This window comes from Chrysemys picta, chromosome 10 (genome assembly GCF_011386835.1).
Source record: "Chrysemys picta bellii isolate R12L10 chromosome 10, ASM1138683v2, whole genome shotgun sequence".
Classification (NCBI taxonomy): domain Eukaryota; kingdom Metazoa; phylum Chordata; order Testudines; family Emydidae; genus Chrysemys; species Chrysemys picta.
Genome location: NC_088800.1, coordinates 41,880,655 through 41,901,084, shown reverse-complemented (window position 1 = coordinate 41,901,084; position 20,430 = coordinate 41,880,655). Strand labels below are relative to the sequence as shown.

The window sequence follows — 20,430 nt, the reverse complement described above, 5'->3', positions numbered from 1 at the left end:
GTAGCTAGTTTGAGCTCCTTTTGTGCCTTTGCCTTTCTAATCTTGCCCCTGCATTCCTGTGTTGTTTGCCTATATTCATCCTTTGTAATCTGTCCTAGTTTCCATTTTTTATATGACTCCTTTTTATTTTTTAGATCGTGCAAGATCTCGTGGTTAAGCCAAGGTGGTCTTTTGCCACATTTTCTATCTTTCCTACCCAGCGGAATAGCTTGCTTTTGGGCCCTTAATAGTGTCCCTTTGAAAAACTGCCAACTCTCCTCAGTTGTTTTTCCCCTCAGTCTTGATTCCTATGGGACCTTACCTATCAGCTCTCTGAGCTTCCCAAAATCTGCCTTCCTGAAATCCATTGTCTCTATTTTGCTGTTCTCCCTTCTACCCTTCCTTAGAATTGCAAACTCTATGATTTCATGATCACTTTCACCCAGGCTGCCTTCTACTTTCACATTCTCAACGAGTTCCTCCCTATTTGTTAAAATCAAGTCTAGAACAGCTTCCCCCCTAGTAGCTTTTTCAACCTTCTGAAATAAAAAGTTGTCTCCAATGCAGTCCAAGAATTTGTTGGATAGTCTGTGCCCCGCTGTGTTATTTTCCCAACATATATCCAGATAGTTGAAGTCCCCCATCACCACCTAATCTTGGGCTTTGGATGATTTTGTTAGTTGCTTGAAAAAAGCCTCATCCACCTCTTCCACCTGGTTAGGTGGCCTGTAGTAGACTCCTAGCATGACATCTCCCTTGTTTTTTGCCCCTTTTAGCCTAACCCAGAGACTCTCAACACTTCCGTCTCCTATGTCCATCTCTACCTCAGTCCAAGTGTGTACATTTTTAATATATAAGGCAACACCTCCTCCCTTTTTCCCCTGTCTATCCTTCCTGAGCAAGCTGTACCCATCCACACCAACATTCCAATCATGTGTATTATCCCACCAAGTTTCAGTGATGCCATCAATGTCATAGTTGTATTTATTTATTAGCACTTCCAGTTCTTCCTGCTTGTTCCCCATACTTCTCGCATTTGTATATAGGCATCTAAGATACTGGTTTGAGCTTTTCTCCCAGTTTTGTCCTGACTCTCCTTTCTCTCTGCCAATATAGCCCACACTCCCTCTCGTTTCCGACCCATCTCCCCGGTCTCCATGTTCCCCACTTACCTCTTGAGAGTCTCTGGGTTAGGCTAAAAGGGGCAAAAAACAAGGGAGATGTCATGCTAGGAGTCTACTACAGGCCACCTAACCAGGTGGAAGAGGTGGATGAGGCTTTACTAGGTTAGTGAGGAGGGCTGCACACATCCTTAGTAGTTTAACATTTCAGTACCAGAACTGCACTTCACATTATGTACCTTTCTACAAATAGATACGGAAAGTCTTCCAGCACTTATAGTCACCCACTAAGCTTCTAGTTTTATTTTTTAAATACATAGGTATTCTTTTAGCATTGCACACTTTTTTTTTTTTTTAAAGTTACTACATACTCATCAGAGCCATTTACAATCTGCAGCAGCACAACAGTATTAACAAGAGGGCCACGATAAGACATAAGGGAATAGGTTTTCCTCTCCACTTGTAGGAGGAGTCCATAGTCTGATGCAGTAGTTCTCAAACTTTTGTACTGGTAATCCCTCTGAGTATGACCTCCCTTATAAATTAAAAATACTTTTAAATATATTTAGCATCATTATAAATGCTAGATGCAAAGCAGGGTTTGGGGTGGGGGTTGACAGCTCATAACCCCCCATGTAATAACCTCGCGACCCCCTGAGGTGTCTCAACCCCCAGTTTGAGAACCCCAGTCTAACGTAACAGCAACATATCAAACAGAGAATGAAATAAAATTTAAAAAAAAAACAGTGTGCTGCGAACTAATTGTTCATGTGGATGAGCCCAAAGGTGCCCTTACTGAAAGAGGAGGGGGAAAGGAGCAAGATAAGTTTGAGGGTGGGTGGTTATTCTGAAAGACATTTTGGAAAATGGTGTTTAGGTGCCTTTTATAAGAAGAGCATTCCACATCCTGGGACTCCTGCAAACCTTATGCATGGAGAGATCTCTAGATGGTGGGTAGCATATGAGAAGATGTCAATGACTACAGGAGTGCCATTTAAAGTATGCGAACAGATTTGACACACACCCCCGACCCTCTTCCCCTTTCAGGCAACCCGCCCCCACCCTGGTCGATAAGCCCCTACAGCCATCACTCACACTCCCTGTGATCCCTCTTATCCCAATTGCCCCACCTCCACACACTCCTGAGGCCCCCACTCTCCCCCACTCTCCCCCATCTCTAGGGACCATTCCTAGTAGGATGGTATTTGAATAAGCATCAAGGCAACCTATACTTTCTTAAAAGTCATCAGGCCACCGCCTGAATGGATGCCCACTCCACAGCCTATGCAAATCCTCATCAAGAAGAGGTTCTGAATGTAGCCAGAGCCTGCACCAATATGGATTTTAAAAACCCAGCAGTGCCAACTTTATAGGCAATGTAAATAACTCGGTACATTCACAACCAATCAAATGCACAACCTACAGATTGTTCAGAATGTAACAGCAACGGTGCTTGCTGAGTCAATAATGCTAATTATTGTTAGTTAATTAAAGATGAAGCTTCTAACCTGCAACTACACAGCCACCTCAGACACAGGAGGCTTTCTATAGAAAAACTGTAGTCAAAAGGAAAGGGAAGATTCTCAGTCTGACACTGCCTCAAAATGAAATTCCTAACAGAGGCCTTGATGGTCCTCCAAAAACCTCTACCCAGCAGCAAGAATTTTGTTTTACCTGGGCTGAAAGTGAGGTTGCTTCAGTACAATCTGCTATTGTCCAACCAGTCCACCAGAACAGAGAGTAAATTTGCAGGGTCCATCCATGCAGTGACAATAACCATATCAGCAACACGAGTGAAGAAACAGGCAGTACTAGAGAACAGAGGAAGGAGAAGGACAGAACCAGAAACAAAAGGCAATACCTATTCTAAAAGAAAACCTCTTGATAACCAGAAAGATTTTTTAAAACTGTTCTTGTCTCTAACATGCTATCTTTGTTTCCTTGTTGACACAAACCAAGTTTAGCTTTGTAGAACATAGCTTTGAAAGAAAGCTCATCTGCTAGGCATGGTCTACACCAGCCAGAGAAGTGGAGATGAAACTGTTAGTACCTTCCTGGGAAGAACTATACAGAAACAGCACTGGACAGCACTACTGGTCAATGTAGACTGGTCAGGAAAACGAATACAAGGAAACAAACATTAGAATAAAAGGATAAATAAGTCAGTGGAAACACGAGAGGGAAAGAAAGAATTAAGGAAATGGAAAACAGGAAGGGAAAACATAAAAATCACGAATTAAAAAAAAAAAATTTTTTCTAGTGTTCTTGTACATCCTTTACAGACATTTCCTACTCCCATCCGTAGCTATAGCTGAATGTTAACTATAGGAAAAAAGGGAACCAGAGTAGAAGGAGAAATGCAGTTTTATTTTATTTTATTTATTTTTTAAAGAGTGAACTGTATAGGCATCAAATAGCAATGTTACTCACCCTAACAGATTCTAATCTTACCTATTTATTGTAGGTCCCCTAAAGTCACAGCACAGCACAGCATATGCTAGTCCATCAAAGGAGAACAGGAGCTATAACTGTGGGAGTTCTAGAACCAAGAAAGAGAGCAGACCATGACTTCAGAGAACCCAGACGACCACACAATAAATGTAGAAAAAAGTGAATTCTTCTTTAGCCTGTTTAAAGCACTCAGCACATAATTTTACATTTCATGGAGGATCAAATGCCACTTCTAAATAGAAGAATGATGAAATATCCATTTATTTAGGTGATGTGGGTTCAAGACCTTAAAGAAAAAGTTGTAGGTCACCTTTAAATCCTCACAGTATTATTCTGTGCGTGTACTGTAAAGTTACAGCTGAGCTAAATACAGAAGTTCTGTCCCACAGAAAATGCCAATATTTCAACATCTGTTTCATCCTAAATCAGGATGAAGTTGAAACATCAAAATTTTCTAAATATATTGATTTGGAAATGACAAAATTTGATTGCAACAAGACACTGACATCCCAAAATAGAAGTGTTCCCTTTTGATTTATTGAACTGCATTTCCCCATTGTGACACACTGCTTCATAAGCATTGTGGTTCAGGATGTCCCCCATTCTCCTCTATGGGTGAGGTTTTCTGGTTTGACTAAATATCCCATGATGCACCAAACAGCTTGGTCAGAGGAGAGTCTGCATTGAATTATGGGAGATGTAATCCTCCAGCCCATACGAGCAAACTGTGGCCTGAGCTCTGGCTCCCATGGGGCAACACACCACAATCAGGAAATAGAGTTTAATGAGGCATTGTTTTGAAACAAAATGTTTCATATCAGTTTAACAAAATAAAAAAATTCCAATTCAGGCCAAACTGAGAAAATTGAAACAAAATATTTCATTTTGGATCAATGGGGGAGGGGGGGGGAATCAAATCTTTGGCAAAAGTGCAGTTTTCCCATGGAAAATTTTAATTTTTGTAAAAAATTGCATTTTCCATCAGAATGCCATTCAAATGGAATATTCAATTTCCAACCAGCTCTAGAAATGAAAGTTTCTGGGAAAGCTTAAAGATAAACCTGATTTGCTTTTTCAATAGAACATCTTTTTTAAATTGTGCAGGATTTTATTGTAAAATAATTTACTGTTTAATATCCGCAGATATTCCCTCATGTTAAAAAATATTTAAAAGGTATTTATGTAGTTAGCCTAGAATAAAATCTTGTGTATGCCCCTGATGTCACCCAACCATAACTCCCCCACCAATGATCCAGAAAGCAAAATTTAGAAACATTCCTAGGAAAATCTGAGAAATTGTTTTTAATTTGTAGACAGACATTTGTTGTAAAATTATTCACCACCAAATTTTGAATCTGACTGCTTGGTGCAGAAGACAGAAGGCTTTATTTTTCTAAGGCCCCAGATTATCTTTAAACCACTATATTTTACATACTGTACATGACAAACCTGTTCTAGATAGAGGAGTAGGAAAAAGTTGGGCAGTTGGATATATTTTGCCAAATGCTAGAGTTTTTTCAAACAGAATTTTAGGATAAATCTACATAGCCATTCTCACATCTACTAAAACTAGGTTATTTAATCTGATGAAATGCAAAAGACTGAGGATCACCTCACTTATAACATATATTCTTTATAAGCCTATGATTATAAAGTTCCTGGAATACTTATAAAACTTTCAGTAGTATTTATAATCCCTCCCGGTCCCCACGTGTATACTAAATTTTTATGGAATAGAGATATTTGCTTTTGACAACATGGATCCTAATAGCGCTCCGGGTCAAAAAAAGGAGTAATCAGAGGGGAGTGAGAAGAAAACAAGTCATTTACGGTATACACAAAGTATGAACAAATAATTAGGCTAGGCCATATTCAACATTAAAATGGAACAATACTGTGGGGAAGACCTAGGAAACAAAAAGATTCTGTTATGCCTGATCTAAAAACACTAATACAGACTTCTTCATACAGTCAAATTTTATTAAAGGGACATTTTTGGCAAACAAGTTGCCTCAATTCTCTAAATCTCTCTAATAGAAGTTGATATTTTCATACCTTACAGTGCAGGAAGTAGAGGAAAGAATGCAAAATGCCTACAGTTTAGAGATTAATTTATAATTTGCTGTAAATTAAGTGAGACTGATCTATTGTATGTGATTTTTTTTATTATTTCAAGATATGTCTAATCATTTCTGTCAAGCGCTATTAGAATTAATGGGTTTTAGTCAGAACTTCTGTAAACTGCATTTATAGAACGCCCCAGGAATGGCTAATGAAAGATTAAAAACTGAAAGTGCAGCAAGGTAAAAGATTTCTCAAAACACTCCTCTTTACAAGCCCAGCACTGGCCCAGTCACCACAGCATTCAGCTGAAATGAATGAATTATTGAAATGAAATGAGGCAAATGAATTATTTCAATAATTGAGATCTGTACTTCAGGCATAAAACAATTTCCAGTAACAGACCCTTCAACTGACATATTGTAGACTGCAAGAGTCCCCCAACCCCATGTACTTTGTTCACTTGGTAGCACAGTGTCCCAGTCTCATGGAAACCATGGGAAATACAGACACTAGAAACGATGCCCTCCACAACAGGAAAAGCAGTGACTGACAGGCTCTGAACAGGGTGCCAGGTGCCATTACACTTCAAACCAGCTTTTATATGTATAAAAAGGAAGCAAGCATCTTAATTTTACAGATGCAGAAATTGATTACAGAGAGTGAAGGGCGTTGCCTAAAACCACACAGCAAGTCACTGGCAGAGCCAGGATTAGAATCCAGGAACACCTCACTCAATCCTGTCCATGGCAGAAAGTGGTAAAAATGCTTTTTCTGTTGTGGATGGCAGTGACTGAGACTCTGAACAGGGTGCCAGCTCAGGGGCCACTAAATTTCAAACTGATTTAATAAGTATAAAATATATGAAGATTCGAGGAGGAAGGAACGTAAATATACGAGAATCTGAAGCAGCCACAAGTTCAGCAAACACCTTTTAGGACAAGAGATTAAAGCCCTCCTTTGGTGATTCTTACCTCACTTCGCTTGGTTAGAAGGTCTACTTGTGACCTTCACTTTTTATGTTTACAATATCTCAAAATGGAAAGTTGCCATCTAAAAGCAGCTTTTTTGTTTAAGATTAAGGGCTCGAGCATTCAAGTTGGTTCCTTTGGCTCCTTACCAACTAGTTTGAGGGTATTGAAGATGCTTTGTCAACTGCTGCAAAAAAAAAAAAAAAAAAAAAACCCACGCAACACTGAAAATTTAATGTTTAGATTCTAGCAGCAGTTCTGTTCTTATTACATTTTTATATAGCATGAAGCTGAAACGGTAAGTCAGCTTTTGAGGGTACGCCACACCATTTTGATGGAGTGCAGAATCAATTAGTGTCCTGAAGGCAGTTCATGAAATGAAAGGTTTGGCTTATCACTATGCTATTAGCATCTAACCAGTTTCCACCTCACTTCTGAAAAAGAAGATTCATGCCAAAGAACTAAGAAATGGCCTTCTGGACTGTAATTCTTATGTACAGCCAGTTCTGAGTTAACTGAATATGGTCTCCAAGGGGGGAAGCTTTTACTATTGCAAAGAAATAACTGAGGAATGGGAGTGTCTGAGGACACGAATAAGAAGTAGTGAACAGTTAGTTCAAATTCTTAAGATGCTGCATACAGAAAAAGTTAGGTTTTCAGTCTTTGTAATATCAAGTTGTGTCTTCCATGTGAGAACATGGATTGGTTAAACTTCTAAATTCATTAAGAATTCAGTGCTTTTTATTTTAAAATCTGTTACCTGTTAATGGCTTGGTATTTTCCATTACTGATTTACTTATGTAAACTTCCTTGTAATTGAGCTTTAGAGGCCATTAGCAGTCTAATCCATTTACCATTTGTGCCATACCTTGAACAGACCATCTCTTTAAGCGAAAGTGGTGCAATGGTATCTAAGTATGAAGAATATTTTCTCTGGGTTGTCAGATAAAGATTCACTAAGGATTTAACATTTTGTAGTGACCAGTCTTCTATGCTCCTCAGAGTTATCCCATCTTCTAGAACTGGAAGGGACCTTGAAAGGTCATTGAGTCCAGCCCCCTACCTTCACTAGCAGGACCAAGTACTGATTTTGCCCCAGATCCCCAAGTGGCCCCCTCAAGGATTGAACTCACAACCCTGGGTTTAGCAGGCCAATGCTCAAACCACTGAGCTGTCCCTCCTCCCCATTTATGTGAATGGGCATTCTTTGAACTTTGTCCAGTGCTTGCCACACATTTATAGATATGACTGGGTATTTTCTTGAACCTATGAACTTTGTTGTGCTTGCTGTATACTGACAAGTCCTGTTTGTGGGAGTACCACTTTGCATTCACCAATGTGCTGTGTACCAATAATTAATAAAGATACTTTGTTCTCCAAAAATAGATTTTATTGAGTGGGAAAAACTGCAGAAAAACAGTGTGCAAAACAGACTATAGGCAATGTAACACATTTTAACAAATTAACAGAATGGAACTTTAAAATTGGAAAGGGAGTAAACATTTGTCCATTTCAGTGCACAAATGTAGTCTGCTGTGGCTACACATACACCAACCATGGCTCTCACAGGTCAGCGCATGCCAAGCAATGGTTTTCCTTGCTGTCTTCTGGCATTGAACGATAGGGGTAAAGATGCAGACTGTGATGCCACGACTATAACAAGGTTAAACAAAAAAAACCCTATTCATGAAGGATAGGTCCATCAGTGGCTATTAGCCAGGATAGGGAGGGATGGTTTCCCTAGCCTCTGTTTGCCAGAAGCTGGGAATGGGCAACGGGGGATGGATCACTTGATGATTACCTGTTCGGTTCATTCCCTCTGGGGCACCTGGCTTTGACCATTGTCAGAAGACAGGATACTGGTCTAGATTGACCTTTGGTCTGACCCAGTATGGCCATTCTTATGTGGTATGTTGGGGGATGTAGGGAACAGCAATCATGCATTTTTCCAAGGACTGCAAAAGCTGGAGAATCTAGGATTTTTGGACTGTAGGTCAATCAAGGTCTGCAGCATTTGGGTTTGCTGCCTGAGAAGACCCATTAGGTCGTGGTGCATTTCACGCTCCTTTTCCTGCTTCTCTGTCTGCTTTTTTCTTCTCCATGCTGCCTGCCACATTGGCCCTCCAAGCCCTTTGTTCATGGTTCCAATGCAGCACTAGCTTGCAGGATCTTGCTGAACATGTCCTCCCTAATCCTCTTCCTCCTCATCATCAGGGTCACGTGTTCTGCAGGTGCAGAGATCGCACCCCTCAAGGCTGCCACACCAGAAGCTGTTGATTAAAAAACAGATGAACCATTGGATTCACAGTCACAATGGAAAGGGAAAGATAAGTTTCAAAACTGCCTTCCTCTTATTCCCATAACCACTTTTAGTAAGAAATGCTTGCTGACACTTCAGCTTTGGAGCACCTCAGCACAGCACCACTCCATAGCAAGTATGGCCCAGCCGTGATGAGTATGGCCTCCCAGGGGTGAGGTGGGGAAGGCTGTTCTGTTGAAAGAAAATTTCAGTCCCTATTCGATCGGTATGGGTATAAGTATATAGGCAAGTGGCAGACACCATCAATTTGGTCAGCAATGAACCCTTTCTGCACACATCATTTGAAAGCTTATGTCTACTTTAAGATGAAGTATGATGTGGAGCTGTCAAGTGGTGCTATTACCATAGAAAGAGGAATAAACAATGACACTGTCAAGACAGTAAAATGACCACTTCGAAACATTTGCATTAATGTTAGTTTAATGACTATGTATTACTTCAAGACATCAAATTGGATTTCTTGGTGACCGCGAAGCATCACAGCAACAATCTAGAGGGTAAAACAAAAAATCTAATACATTTGTACAGGTATCATTGAAATGTAATAGCACTTGTGACATTTCTAGTCAACCCTCATCATCTTGTTTATCATGATCTCTGTCAAGAGTGTGGGGATTACCAGAGTCTTCATTGCCTTGGCACGTACAGTTTTGTGCAGAGAAGATTGTTCTGACTACAGATTGTGCAGCGACCACTACTGCTACAGGTACAAAAAGTCTTGTAGAAGCTCAGATGTCATTGAGCCCTTGAAGAATAGTTCATCATCCATATGGATCATCACTGCAACATGGATGGATCAAATATCTGTGTATGAAGGCATCCAAGTCTTTGTTTGCCAAGATGCTCTTTTGACATGCTCTTCATAACTGTCATCACATGGTGAGAATCTGGGCAGCGACCTGTCATTTTTGGATGAATAGAATTTTAGAAGTAATTCAGATTTCTGTGACTCTCCTTTTCTCTCTCTGGTCATACAGCACTGCTATCAACTTCCTTGCTGCAGAAATTGCAAACTTGTCCATCATTCTCTCCGAACTTGACAAGATCTCTGAAGTGGTATGCTCCTGTTGTTTTGACAACATTAAAACAGATTTTTGCTCCCCCAATATCAAATAGGGATGACAGAGTCACATCCTGTTAATGCATACACAGTAAAAAGTAAGTTGCAGAAGTCAGGAGTGAATGCATACTAAATGCGTGAACAGATATAAAGCAATACTTGTCAGTTATGCAGATAATGGTGCCTGTTTCAATCCACATGTAATCTATGTGTTCTCTTTTGGAAAGCAATAAACTGTATGGACCAAAACATCTGTATCAGGTCACCTAATTACTATGGGTCCTTTGTCACCAAAAAACTCAAAAGACATATTGGCACATACAGTACGCAAAAGCATTCTTGTGTCCACTTCTCCATGAGCACTGTACAAGTCTTGGGCTTCAACACACTTCTACTGTTGAAGGACTTGGCTACTTCATCATTGGAAATGCCTCCAGCAAGGAGTGTTTGTATAGCTCAGGGGTCGGCAACCTTTCAGAAGTACTGTGCCGAGTCTTCATTTATTCACTCTAATTTAAGGTTTCGCCTGTCAGTAATACATTTTAACGTTTTTAGAAAGTCTCTTTCTATAAGTCTATAATATATAACTAAACTATTGTTGTACGTAAAGTAAATAAGGTTTTTAAAATGTTTAAGAAGCTTCATTTAAAATTAAATTAAAATGCAGAGCCCCCCGAACCGGTGGCCAAGACCCAGGCAGTATGAGTGCCACTGAAAATCAGCTCGCGTGCCGCCTTCGGCACACGTGCCATAGGTTGCCTACCCCTGGTATAGCACCTACACTCTTGTGCACTTTGAATCATATATTCACAGAGGAATTTTAAAAGTGACTGCTTGTTGGATGCCATGTTTAGAAACATTTTCCATGGAGGCACATGGCATCCAATAATCACCTGGTCTTTCTTGCATCCAATCTTATATCCTGTCTGGCACTGTCTTTCTGCAGTTTTCACAGAATTAGTGTTACCACATCCAGCAAAGACTTCGATTACAGAATTAGCTTTATCAAATCCTTTTAGAACCAGTCTTAAGTACTGTGACCCAGTGCCTGGAATGGACCACACTGAGAATGCCACCTCAAGGCAGACTGCAAGAAACAGGCCAGACAATCTTCAAAAACTCACCAAACCAGTAACAAAAGAGCTTCTGTGGCACCACACTGGTTAACAAGATGCCTAGCACAGTCCCCTTTAGGCATTCCAGTCCTTGGCTCCCATCCAGACAAACAGATCTAATATAGTGAGAGGTTACTAAAAACCCACTTCACCATATGTGAGGTTCTACTAATAACAAAGGCTCAGACACATACCCCCAGGTCAATATGTATCTCAGATCTCACCCAAATATCATGCTGCAAGCCAATCCTTAGTAAATTAACTAAATGTTTATTAATAACCATTTATAACTCTTATTTTCTTTTAATAGATCATATACAAACAAATGACTGCAAAGTCCTTATAAGGTTTGTAGCAGTAATGGAATAGACTGTTGGCTTGCAAAAGTCTCTCTTTTAACTTCCTGAAGATTGAAAGGTCCTTGGTCCATTGTTCAAAATACTCCTTTTAGTTGTAAATCCACAGCCCAGAGAACTGGAGCAGGAATGAGGCAAAACAGAGGCGTCTCAGGGGTCTTTTATATCCTCTGCCATGAGCATTGAAACTTACTATCTCAAACAAAGCCCATAGGCCCTCTGTATGGAAAGTTACTGACCCAAGATGGAGTCCACAGTCACATGCCTAGGATGACCATATTTCCCAAAAGGAAAAACAGGACACTGCCTGGGGCTAGCCTGAGGCCACGCATCTGTCCCCTCCCACGCGAGGCTGTCCCAAGCCCTGCCCCCCCACCTGGGGCAGTCCCGAGCCATATGCCACCCCCCCACAGGCTGGCATTAGCTGCTGGCCCAAGCCCCCGCATGCAATGGCGGCCTAGGCTGTTTGTCCCTCTGCCCGTGTGGGGCCAACTCATGCAATTCACCCCACACCACTGACTCCCCCCCACCACCACCCCACCCCGGCCCATGTGGAGCCAGCCCAAGCCACTCGTCTTCCCAGCTCTGCAGGGCTGGCATCGAGCCCTCCCTCCCCACACATTCCTCCATGCCCCAATAGGGGTCACGCGACCCACTTTTTTGGGCTAAACAGCATTGTCCCATTTGCTCCTGCCAACTGATGCAAGAGCTAGTGGAACAAATGCCCAGTTTTGCCAAAAAAGTCAGAACGGCTGGGACAGGGCTTAAAAAAGGGACTGTCCCAGCCAAAACAAGACCTATGATCACCCTATATATGCCCACATCACATACCCTTACTTGTTTTGCTGAATCACAGGGGTGGCTATTGGCTCCTTGCTGTCTGAGGCATCCTCAGGGAGAGATATCTGGGCAGGATGTGTTTCTTTAATGGCCCATTGTGAGAGTGGAGTGTCCTTAATGGGCCATCAACACATAGCTGTCTAGCCCTCATGTAAATTCTACCTTGGGGGTGTCATCCAGGAACAAAACACATGTTTGAGATACAAATCACAGCCAATATTCATAACTTTAGATACAAAGATGATACATGGATTTAACCAGGATAATCATACTTCTTGTCAACTGTTGAGAATAGCCCACTTCCACCTTAATTGAATTGGCTCATTAGCACTGACCCAACACTTGGTAAGGCAACTCCCATCTTTTCATGTACTGTGTATTTATACCTGCATCTGTATTTTCCACTCCATGCATCTGATGAAGTGGGTTTTAGCCCACGAAAGCTTATGCCCAAACAAATTTGTTAGTCTTTAAGGTACCACAAGGACTCCTAGTTGTTTTTACTTGAGAGGTTGCAACTTTTCCATTGAGAGGATTGCAGAGTATCTTCATGAAAATTTCATTGAGATCTTTCAGGAGGATAAGAGCCACAGGTACATAAAGAGCTCTGCATGCCGTCTGCCGCTCCACCCCTCACCTAACCCAACAAAGCAATGAAAAGCAGATGTCGACTCTACCTCTGTTTGTTGTACCTCTAACTGTTCTCATATGAGAGAAACAATAAAAAGCCAACTCCTTTGTTTTGTTAACTTGGGTATGAGCCAGAGGCCATGTTTACATTTAAATATTGTAAATAAAAATGCATGCACAAATTTACCTGGAGTTCCCTTCCCTTTCATCATGTTTATCTGTCCTTGCCTAACATGGACTCCACCATGGTCTAGCCCAGGGTGGCCAACCTGTGGCTCTTCAGAAGTTAATATGCAGCTACATGTATAGGCACCGACTCCGAGGCTGGAGCTACAGGCGCCAACTTTCCAATGTACCAGAGGGTGCTCACTGCTCAACCCCTGGCTCTGCCACAGGCCCTGCCCCCACTCCACCCCTTCCCGCCCCCTCCCCTGAGCCTGCCGTACCCTCGCTCCTCTCCCTCCCCCCAGAGCCTCCTGCACACCAGGGAACAGCTGAACAGGAGGTGCAGGGAGGAATGGGGAGGGCTGATCAGGTGAGCAGGAGGTGCTGGGGGGACTAATGGGGGGCTGCTGATGTATTACTGTGGTAAATTCTGGCTCCTTCTCAGGCTCAGGTTGGCCGGTCCTGGCTTATGGCATAGCTGGAGACCCCTGTTGCTTTTCCCTCCTCCTCAGCAGGGCATCACCGGATTGATTGTTGGTGTCCCTGACCTTGTAGTCTCCCCGGCAAAATTCCTGCGCTTTCGTTCAGCACTGCTGCTGATCCCTATCATATCCCTTTGCCTGCATCCCCTATGCAAACTGTTTGCAGATGTCCAGGTTTCTACGGCTGGTCCACAGCTGTGCTTGCACAGCCTCTTCTCCCTACAGACTCAAGAAATCCAGTCCTCCTCTCCACTCAAGGCAGGACTGCATCTACAATGTGGAACTGGCATGGACGCTGGGCAGCTACAAACAAGGGCGAGCTGCTACGTGTGCTTACCAAGATGGACAATTAGGAAACAGCATTTCAAAACTATGTGGGGAGTTTTAAAAGGGATGAGGTGTGGTTTCTAGTCTGACCCCTAGGCAATGGAGTTTACAATTGGGATCAGAGCGGTCACTATTATAGGGAATGGGTCATTGTGGGACAGCTGCTGGAGGGCTGATAAGGTTGACACAGATGATGCAGTCTCTATACTTGTACTGCATCGACCTCAGTATGTTGACCTGGCTCCATACTGTTCATGGAGGTGGCTTTACTGCCACAATCTGCCAGAAAGAAATGAGTGTAGATATGCACAAATAGGTTGATGTCAACCTTCTGTCAACCTGACTTTGTAGTGTGCACCAGACCTAAGAAGTTGGAGATATGAGATGCCAGATGTACATCAGATTTAATTCACAATCTTTCAATTTGCCTTTGTTAGTCCTTGTGAACATCCAAGTACACTATGTCCACTGGATCCCCCTTATCCACATGCTTATGGACACCCTGAAAGAATTATCATGGATTGGCGAGGCATGACTTCCCTTTACAAAAGGGAAAGTTCACTCTTCCCCAACAAATCATGTTCATCTATGCATCTGATAATTCTGTTCTTTACTACAGTTTCTGCCAATTTGCCTGGTACTGACGTTAAACTCACCAGCCTGTAATTGCCAGGATCACCTCTAGGGTCCTTTTTAAAAATCAGAGTTACATTAGCTAACTTCCAGTCATCTGGTACAGGGCCTTGCTTCAGTGATAGTCAGTTCAGTTAGTAGTTGTGAAATTTTATATTTGAATTCCTTCACAACTCAAGTGAATACTGTCTGGTCCTTGTGACTTATTACTGCTTAATTTATCAGTTTGCTCTAAAACGTCTTCTATTGACACAACAACATTGGACAGTACTTCAGACAGCTCCAAAAAGGATAGCTCTGATGTGGCTACCTCCCCCACATCCTCTGCAGTGAAGACTGATGGAAAAAAATTCATTTAGCTTTCTCTGCAATGGCCTTGTCTTCCTTGAGTGCTTATTTAACGCCTTGGTCATCTAGTGGACTCACTTTCTCTTTGACAGACTTCCTGCTTCTGATGTACTTTTAAAAATTGTTAGTTTTTGAATCTTTAGAAAGTTGTTTCTCAAATTCTTTCTTGACCTACTTTACTATACTTACACACTTGTCTTGTCAGAGTTCATGCACCTTCTTAGTATCCTCATTAGGATTTGACTTCCAAATTTTAAAGGATGCCTTTTTGCCTCTAACTGCCTCCATCACTTTGCTATTTAGCCACGGTAGCATTCTTTTGCTTCTGCTATTGTCTTTTCTGATTTGGCATACACATTTAATGTGAAGCTCTATTACTGTATTTTTAAATAGTTCCATGCTGCTTTCAGACATTTAGCTTTTGTGACCCTTTTAATTTATATAACAAACATCCTGATTTTTCTGTAGTTCCCCTTCTTAAAGTTAAATGATATCGTGCTAGGGTTTTTTGGTATTAAAAATAACATCCTTGTAAGAGAATAATTACATTACAGTTAGTATTACTAAGAAGTTCAGCTATAATTACCTCTTGAACAAGATCCTGTGTGCCACATAGGACTAAATTAAGAATTGCCTCTCCCCTTGTGGGCTCCAGAATAAGCTATTCCAAGAAGCAGCTTGAACTGTTAAGAACTTTGTTACACAAAGTTATGCCTTATATTCTGCATTCTGAAAAGTTCATTACCTACTACAGTACCAACAAACAAACAAACAAAAAACTGTCTTGGTCTCACTTCAACTATCATTTAGGTTATGTATTCACTGCATAGTTAACGCAGGCTCTTACCTGGGTGTTAGCCAAACCTCTCCTACCATTTACATAGGAAAAAACTCTCATCCAGGTTCACTTTAAGCCTAGACTAGTTTACCTAGGGGGATTTAGCTTAAGCAAAGCCAGGGCTGTAATTTGGGATGGGACTTGTTCCCTTTGCAGTAAGGACACAGGCAAAAATAGCTAACAGTCCTTTAATAGCCTTCCCACAATTCCCTGCAAATTTCCAGTTGTCATAGGAATAAGTGAGGGACTCAGGTCTCCAGAATGAGGATCTAGGAAACGATGGGTTGGTTTTAATGTTTGATGTGGAAGATATTCACTTTACTGACAGGAAGGGGGAGGGAATATCATTGGGGGAAGCTGTATTTGGTTGTGTTACCAACTAAGCAGCACTACTTGCTGAGCACCATCAGGAATTAAAATTTATGCTTGACATTAAAATATTACAAGAAACAATGACTTGTTGATAATACAGAGTCCAATCTCTTAATGGTGAAGTCTTGTGTAGACAAAGCCTTAGCATCCAGCACCAAGCCCCTTTGCATATTTTATATTTGCCCGCAAATGGGTGGGAAGTAGCACTGCCTAGACAAAAGGAGAATTCTATTTTCACCAAGAATTAAACATAACCTTCCAAGTGCCATAAAAGGGTACAATCCTGAAGATATTCCAGAGTTGTATTTTATGTGTAGACTGTATGATCTATAGACTCCATTTGTGCTACTCATCTTCTATTAATCTGCAAGTCAGCTTTTGTTAAAAAAAAGAGTCATAAAAAGGCTGTTTCATCATCACCACCCATGTTACATGGGCAATGTTGTTAACCAGGAACCGCATTACATTTCTGAATTTATATATTAAGTTACTATTAGGTCACCAACATTGCTGCTTGCAAAAGCCAGGCATTCCCACTTTGAAGTGTATCCCACAATCCCCTTAAATTGAATGAGTAGTCCCATTTATTTCAATGGGACTATAAACACTGCAAGGAGGATTAGACCTTTATCTTGCATTTGTAAATATTGACAGTAATAACAAATAAAACCTTTACCATAACAGTTGTGTTCAATTAGATACACTAATACTATGGATCCTTATATGTAATTTACATAACATTTCTATGTGATCATTCAAATCTGCACTTCTATAAACCACTGCAATATACAAACTAGGGAGTATACAGTTCATTCATTCCTTAATCACTCCTGAAGTGATCAGAAACCAACTACTGGTGTTTGTCTTAGACTTCCAGTACTCTTTCACTGCTTGTTCTTTAACTCTGGTCCAAACAGTGAAAGGGATTGTTACTATGCAAATAGCAATACAACCTTATCTCCACCCATCACCACCTGGACTAGGGCTAAAATGTTAAACAGTTATGAGAGTCAGATCTAAGACTTGCTAAAGCCTGTTTGGCCTGCATCCATGCTAACCTAAACTGTGGTTAGTCTGAATTAATTTGAATCCTCAGTATACACTATTTAAAATCATTTGAAGTATCATTGTTTTAGCATTTAGTAAATGAGGCCAAAAAGCAAGTTTCAACTAGTGGGAGCCCACTTGCCTTTTCTGCATAAGCCCAAATACATTGGTGCAATCAAGGATTTTCATTTTATTTCCCACCATGTTATAAGGATAGAGACTCAGATGGTGAAACATGTAGCATCATAAAACTACAGGGTTAGAAGGGATCACAAAGGTCATCTAGTCTAACCCCTACCAAGTTGCAGCATTTGTGGTTTCTAAGCCATCCAAGACAGAGGCTATCCAGCCTCTTTTTGAAAACCTCCCTTGAAGGAGATTCCATGACTTGCCTAAATTTGTTCCATTGTTCTACTGTTCTTACAGTTAGGAATTTTTTCCCGAGATTTAATTTAAATCTGCTATCATGTAGTTTGAACCTATTGCCTCTTGTCCTGCCCTCTGTGGCAAGAGACAATTTTTCTGCCTTTTTTTTTTATAGCGGTCTTCAAATACTTTAAAGTCTGCCATCATGTCCCCCCTTAATCTCCTCTTTTCCAAACTAAACATACCCATTCCCTTCAGCCTTTGCTCATATGGTTTGCATTCCATCCCATCCCTTTCATCATCTTTGGATACACTGGATATTTGAGAAGTGGATATTTCATGTAGTGGATATTTGAGAAGAAGCAAGCTATGCTAAATTTGTCAGCTAGCGGGACAGGTTGATAATAGGTCCACAGCAGAGAAAATTTGTAATTGAACTTGTTCTCAAAAAACACTGGCCCATTTACAACAGGAAATACTAGAGGCAATACAGGAAACTCAAGCTACCTCTTAGGACTGATACATGCCCTTCTTAGCTGGTGAAAGAGCAAAGCGATTGTGGGACCACTACTCTGAAAGTCTGTTTTGAGGAAGGATACCTACTAGCCACCCTAAAGCATGCAATATCCAACCTGTATTTAAACCACTGCTTGACAGAGCCAGACATGCAAAAGTTTTGAATGTTCATAAACCCTTCTGTTTCAGACAACATCTAAATAATCAGGGTTAGGACTAGGCTTGCTTTGTGGGCAAATTATTCCTCAACTGCCTACCACAAGTTTACCATACATCTTCCTCTGGACTAGCCACTGTCACAGACAGGATACTGGAGTGCAGGAGCACTGTTCTGATCTAGTATGGCAATTCTTATGTTCCTTCTGGATCAGATCTGAGCCTACTTCTGGAAAAGGGAGTCATGAGATAAGACAAGAAGGCCCTGTTCACCCACTATAGCAGCACTCCAATATCTGGTGCCCTGCCACCACTTCCCCTGCCTCACACACAATTCCCCTCACTGGAATAACGTCAGCAGACATTAGACATGCAGACCCTCTGATGAAGTACTTCAGACCCTGCTCAAAAAAATGGCACCACCTACTGTTCCCCATCTAGAGCTGGAACAGCAGTGTCCCTAGGACACCCTATTCCTAAGAGAAGTAGTTGCCATTCCCCTTATAGCAGTGACAGCACTGGAGGTGTCCAACTACATAATCAGGAACGCATTGCTGCTTCAGTTTTCATTTGATTCACATTTGTGAAGTTCTCAGAATATATAGAGACTAGAATTTTTTTTTTTTTTTATTAAATGAAACCTGAGACTCTGCGAGAGTTGGTTGCACTAATGCAGAAAAGATTCCTAACTCAAAGCAAGTTATTTTTCAAAACCTGCATCCTAGTAAGCGGGTGTTTAAAATTTAACTGGTTTACCTAGGTTATACAGGAAGCGGTCAATAGGCAAAGAGATATAGACAATTCTAACCAAGCAGTTTTAACAGGTTCTATCATCTTCCAACTCCAGATCTCTTCGAGTCTCTCTAGACTTCTCATAATGGTTTTGCATTCCAAAAGTCTGTGTTAGTTTGCAATTAGCTTAGTTCTGTTGAAAAAATTCTGTCAGTACAGCCAACATGAGGAAGTTACTTTTACAATATTTCTTGCACAAGAAAAGAAACTGTACAATACAGCAGACAGTGTTATATACTGTTAAGTTTGTACTGTTCAAAGAGCCACGTAAAGAAAGCATGTTTAGCTGGCCGGGAGTATTGCTCTCTGCTTGGGTGTCTGGGCCTGTCTAGGAACAAAGATCCAGTTCCACTTATAGTCAAGGTCTTCCCTTAAGAGGCTTGTAAAATGTGATCTTTGTCTCATATGAAATAGGTATGTCACAAGGTAGTGTTCCCTTGTTCAGATATCTTATTCCAAACTTGGACAACACATGTATGTTCCACAGTCTCGTCTTCCATCTAGGCCAAGGAATTTTGGTATCCAAGTTTCCAATGCTGAACATCTGAAATGGAGCTTTCTACAGCCACTTATAGGCTTTTAAGAGACAAGGTTGTACAATTGCTTCAATATACCATAAATATTATGCTAACAGCTTTCAAATAGGTAAGGAAGTGAACAAGACATCCTCAAACCTTCATGCCAAATCAATGTAATGTTTTTACCTGAGCTTCCTTAGAAATAGATACAGGCTTCTAACTTGCTCTTTATAACAGGTATGTGCCCTCCTCTCACCCACACTTATACCAATACCCAAAATGCTATAACTCAATGTCTTGATATCAGTACTGCAGCCAAGTCCTTCATAATCCAGGCCTCAAGTACTTGAATGATAGGCCTTTCACCCATGTATTGGATCAGTCAACCAAGGTAAATCTAATTCTTGATCCAGGGGCAAGACTTACTTAGTCAAAGATCCTCTGCTGTGGAACTCTTCCCAAAAGGAGTCCATACATTGATGCTTTTATGGAAGGATGCAAGTTCTGTGTGTTATGGCAAACTTACCTTTGATTTTTTTTTTTTTTTTTTTTTTTTGCCTATCTCTGCACCACCATCCTTGCTCCTCTTTGTTCTCTCATTTTAGGTATTAGTAGAGCCCTGCAAATCTGCGGATATCCACAGACCATGTTTGTGGATTGGATGCGGATACAAATTTTGTATCCGCATAGAGCTCTAGATATTAGCTCTCCCCTTCCTTCCTAAAACACACCAAAAATAGGGAACAGATCCTTTGCAGCTAGTGGGGTGTTGACTGAAAGACTCATTTGCCCTTGTGACAGATCCTTTGGTTCTGGATGTCTGTTTAAACTAGGTTTTCTTCATTTTATTTTTAATGTCCTGTTTTAATGTTTATTGTATGGTGCTTAGAACTCTGGTCCCTCAGATCTTAAGTAAATAAACTCCTTCAGGAGTTTGAGTCAGTCTTTGCAGACAGGATATTGTTG

The 20,430-nt window shown here is 41.0% G+C and overlaps 1 protein-coding gene across 7 annotated transcripts in view; it reads right to left on the bottom strand.

Annotated features, from left to right (window-relative positions):
* The window catches only part of CSNK1G1 (casein kinase 1 gamma 1), a 312,438-nt gene that overhangs the window by 273,497 nt on the left and 18,511 nt on the right, over nucleotides 1-20,430 (bottom strand). Inside the window, exon 2 of one of the 7 annotated variants that reach the window (XM_065558486.1) lies at nucleotides 3,552-3,639. The exons of the other annotated variants lie outside the window; for them this stretch is intronic. The gene's annotated coding sequence lies outside the window, so the exon portion shown is untranslated. The remainder of the gene's footprint in view (nucleotides 1-3,551; nucleotides 3,640-20,430) is intronic. 7 annotated transcript variants of the gene reach the window in all.